The sequence below is a fragment of the Atta colombica genome, unplaced genomic scaffold (assembly GCF_001594045.1).
Source record: "Atta colombica isolate Treedump-2 unplaced genomic scaffold, Acol1.0 scaffold321, whole genome shotgun sequence".
NCBI classification, from domain to species: Eukaryota; Metazoa; Arthropoda; class Insecta; order Hymenoptera; family Formicidae; genus Atta; species Atta colombica.
Genome location: NW_017259428.1, coordinates 445,128 through 450,752, shown reverse-complemented (window position 1 = coordinate 450,752; position 5,625 = coordinate 445,128).

Here is a 5,625-nt window from a genome sequence, read left to right as displayed (position 1 = left end):
ATATATATATATATATATATGCATATATACACGTTTAATTGAAAATGTTAATCAGTTTATGTATTAAATTACTAAAAAGAAATATTAGACTTGACTAGTGAAAATGAAAGAAAACTATTTGGTCTCGCCCATCGTCCATCGGTTTCCAACGGTTCCCGATATGATATGTGATGGGACTCATAGAAGGGAACATACGCAAACGAAGAAACGGTTGTGGATCTGGCACGCGACTAGCTTGAAAGGAATTGGGCGCCATGCACCTTTATCGGGGTCGTCCGTCTCTCGAGGAGGGATCTCTCTACGCCAATGGGGCATCTGGTGTCGGTTCGTAGCACATGCCATGCATCTGCTCCGTCGAAGTACTTTTGTTGTCTTCGACGTTCGCGTCCAGCGAAAATAAGCCGAGGCAGCAGCCCGCCGACTGCTGTTACCAGGAGAATCTATGTGCTTTCTTTCTTACCGTCTCGCAATCCTCGAAACGCGTTCACCGACCTTCCGGTCGTCCCGCGAAGATCCTATGAATGGTTCTATGGATTTGTTCAAGAGAGACAGAAGGACTCGGTGCCTAGGGGATGATAGATATACCGATGGATGTGTCGTCAAGAGAGTTAATTAATTATCTTGCTATAAAGTTGCTTATAATTTTATCTCTCAATCAAATCTTTCAAAGTTAGTTTCAAATTAGTTTCATTATATAAATAATAAATATTGGATATTGCGATCACACGACGTGATCCCATTGTATGATTACTCCCTGCCGATGATTATTCCCCTTTCGTCCCTACCGCGGAACATCCTGTTGTTCGAGATGAAATACGCGGTTTTTTGAATTTTTTTTTTTTAACCATATGAAATCGTTTCGGTTTTTTGGGGCAACGGAGGAAGGAGATGATGTACGCGAGTCTCGCGAAGGGGAAAGAACAGCTGTCCCGGGTGGTAACCGTCAGGTGGTATCCCAGCTCGTCAGCTGCGGGGGTGAGAATACGAAAAAAGGGTTGAGGAGACATTGCGCCCGGGCGGCGGCCGTTGACGTTACGTTCCGCGGATCTCTCGATGAGATATTGATTAGAAGAAAATCGACGTATCAATATAATACTGTTGTAACTCCATAACATGAAACACCATGAATATATTTTAGACGTAAATCTTTTGTAGAAAATAAATGATATATCAAAGTTTGAACATGAAGATCAAACAATACTGCGTATCAAGCAAAATATGCACAGTATCTTATTTAAATATTTTTTATTGTATTTAAAATACAGTCGTTATAATTGATTGAGTATTAATAACTCAGTGGGCTTTTATTAATTACATTTCAACGTTAATTTAAAGTAATTAATATTCCAATCCTCCTACTTGAATTCGCTCTTTTACTTTAAAAGTAATGCAATTAAAAAAATTAACAACACCAATTAAAATAACAGATGTACAAAGTTCAATCGAAGTAAATCAGTAGAATAAATCAATGCTTATTTGAGCAGGATGTTAAAACAATTAATATTGCATAGTATTTTGTTACAATTATCTGTACCTATTCATTTATTTGAGCAATAATAATTATCTTTCTTCTCTAAAATAACAGTAATAATTCAGAATGAGTCAATTTCTTTTCTTTCCTAACTAATTTTGTTCTTTCTATCTTTTGATATTGCTTTACTTCTTTTTAACGGTAATGCAATCTTGATAAAATCAGAGTAATTCGTACAGAAACATTGGCGAGGCGGAAGAATTATTCATTATCAACTGTAAGGAAATTTCTTCATCGAAGACACCTGCGAGTTCCATTTATGGCGAATTAAGAGGTGAGTTATACGTGCAAATGCGATCATTATAAGCAGATAACGAAGCAACTTTTAAAGTAAATTGCCATATACATGCCACACGCACGTCGCAATTTTTCCGTCTGTGAAACTTGATTGCTATTTTAATAACGAGCATGACAAGTTTGTACTTTTAGTCATTGATGATGCAGATAATTTCAAGAGAGACAGATGCGCATTCCTCCTTTTTGATATCATTCTGAATATATAAATCTGAAAAATAAATTCAAAATACAAAAATGCGATAATTTCTCACCCACGCTGAGCTAACAATTGCATTTCATTTAGAGATTATGTATTAATTAATTGCGAACGAAATGTTATTCTATTCGTCTAAAGTTACGTAAAAATATGAAAATATGAAAATATGAAAAGCTCTGATAAAATCTGATATATTATAATTATAAATTTATACCTTAATATCAGCTAAAAATGTCAATTAAAAATTAGCTAAAATTAGCTAATATCAGCGAAAACATTTTAGCATTTATAAATACGCTTTAAAATTGCAAAGTACAAGATAACAAATAATTTTGCTTATGTAATTTAATGACTATATTTTGCTAGAGTGTTAGATAAATAACTTTTAAAAAAGTAATAATAGTAAATTCAAATAAATCTTTGCACGAATATTTATTAAAATTTTATTAGTGTATATAAAAAATTTGATTTAATTCGTAATATTATTTCCTTAACTTACAAATAAGAACTATAAAATACAATTTTACAAAAATCAAGACAAACAAAAAAAATTAAATGAGTTTTAGATATTTTTTAATAAGAAAATAATGCTCATATTTTACACAAATACCCAAACGTAATAATAGAATAATTTATGAAATATTTTTGAAATACCTGTTTTTAATATTGAGTAATGCTTTGAAATATGACATTCTTAATTAATGAAAGACAAAAGAACAATATCATTCCAAGCAATAAGTCATGAACATTTAAATTTATCAAAATTTTTGCAAAATAATTATTAAAAGTCACTTTTTGATCAGTCACAATTTATTTTAACGTTATTTTAAAATTAGCACAACTTATTGTTCTTATTCTATTTTTAAAGTTACGTAAAAATATGAAAATATGAAAATATGATAAGCTCTGATAAAATCTGAATATATTATAATTATAAATTTATACCTGTAATGTGCGCGCACAATTAAGGCCTCATAATCATATATTTTTAACAAATTGCTTTTATTTCTCTTACATAAAAATTTTTTAATTAATTTTATAATTTTAATTTAATTTTAAAAAAAATGTTTTGACCACATATATCAATTAAAAATGTCAATTAAAAAATTAGTTAAAACTAGACCACATATAATATCAGCGAAAACCATAAATACACTTTAAAACTGCAAAGTACAAGATAACAAGTTTGCTTATTTGAGATATTTTCTTTCTGACTAATAATCTGTATATATAAGAATTTTTATATTTAGCTACGAATTTTCATCAAGATTATACCAGAAACCATAAGCCCTCGATTTAGAGACGAAAGGTGTTCAGCACGAGCCACACCGTGCCGCGATCGTTTCTTTCGAGCAGCTGCCGCTATTTTTCGAAAATAAAGGTGGCCCTGCCGTCTGTCCGCGGATCCGCCACGTGTAAGGGTCTCTATCTTATTCCCTCAGCTTTTTTCCAATTTTAATTAACCATCTTGATTATTCGTCTCGACATAAGGAACGCGATTCATTAGTCGCGTCAATGGCGCAACTCTTACACACAGTTATATAAAATTACAAAGCGAGTACAATGTATTGAGATTATAATATAGTGACTTAACCGAGGGCCCGATCTCCTCCGCACGGTTAGTAGATTTTGCGTTAGCAGATGTACTTCCGGCAGCTGTAAAAGTAGTGTACCTCCTTTATAGGTGCACGCGCCCTCGACGCGCACCTATAAAGGCGAGACAATGAACACCGATTGGCCATTAGGTCCGCATCTGGCGGATTTCATGAGAGATCAATTTTCTATGCCGAGGTATCAATTCAACACCGATGATTCGATTGGACAAAATAATTTCAACGTTTAATTTTTTCGTAATGTCTTTTTACATAGTAAGAGATACAATTGTCATCTGTAAAATTTAACGCGGAGTTTAACGAGCAATCGTAAGTAATACTAGACTAGAGTAAATATCTGTCTCACCAGCAGATGTATGCGCAAAACAATGTGCAGCCGTTCATTATACGAATCTTTTTTTAATATCTTTCATCTTCTTGATACACGGCATGTTGCTACCATCTGCACGAACTTTTTTCCACTACTTTCTAAGACAATTTTTTGCACTGGCCTGACCGAACTCTCTGAGTTGTCGCAAATAAATTTTATCATACATATCCCATTAAATTGCGACGTTAGTTTCATTATGGCGTAATAAATTTGCTTCTTGTCGTTAAAAATTTTTTGTCTCTAGTTATCAAGATATAAATAATATACAAATATAAATAATTTATTGTCCTTACATAAAGATTTTTACATATCATCATATCGATGCGATCATATCGTTACGATATAATTTTCTTCCTTTTTTTCCATTAATTCTTACGCACAATATAACTTGAACATTCGGTTATGCTGTCCTGAACATTTCTTTTTTTTCAAATACTGGGAGCACCTGGCTAAATAATGGTTTCCTTTCCTTTTTTAAATCTCTGTCTGCATGCAATTTGGATCTTTTTAGCACAAGTGAAATTTTATTCTCAAATTTCTTCGGAATAAAGGAGAACAGAATCCAATTCTCCTTTTTAAAATATTTCGTTAGCAGTGGGGTCTTATGTAATAGAAATATTAATGCTCTGAACTTTTCCACACTTTCTGAAAGCCTTTCTGAAAGCCTAGCGAAAAAACTTGAGCAAAAAAGTCCTAGATTACAGAAAATTAATACACGATCTTACAGATATTAAAAATATTAAAGTATATGTAAAGCTCAGTTAAGAATCTTCATATACTTATAAAAATGATGAAAATTAATTCAGATACGAACGACCTGTCGTGTAATAAAAGACCGGAAAATTATCGTGTACCCTAAAGGTTAACAAATTCTAAGATTAGGAACTTTAGGTAGATTATAATTTTTCGCTTTACTATGAATCATTTGAAAAGTCCAAGTTTTCGGAGTCACAAAGAAGGCCTGCAAGTTACGCAACGCAGGATCTATCGCGCATCTGCATCTGCGTACGTTGATGATCGCTGCGCCGGTTCACGGACGGACTAATTCAGCCAATTTACTTGATTCCCTCGGCACTACCACAATGGCTCGCCAACATGGCCCCTATGGTGGCCGCGCTCGCCATGGTGGCTTGGTGTTTTTCGACTTCGACGCGGAATGCAGACATCTCGAATTAAATACGCATCAGTTAAGACGTGCCCGTCTGTTCATCCACGTCTATTATTCTCACAATTCGTCTTTGACATTGATATTCCCAAAGCATCCCCATATATAGAAGATTAAGGCGACATTTAGTTTTTGTATTCCTAAGATCGCCCGTATCTTTGAGTCGAGCCACGAGGAAGATGAATTAATTCCATTTGAAAGAGAGATTTGAGATGCCATTAAATTATAATATTTTTATTTATTTATTCTTCGTAACACGTTGTGATTACTTTTTATTTTACTTTTTCAATCGTATCTTTGAATTATTGCGACATAGAGTTAAAAGTACGTTTTGATACATTTTTGAACTATCTTCGAGTTAATAAACAATAAAAAAAACGAAAGCACTCAACATTGCTTCGTTATAATTTAAAATATAAAATATATGAAATAAATGAAATAAAATATTTTTTA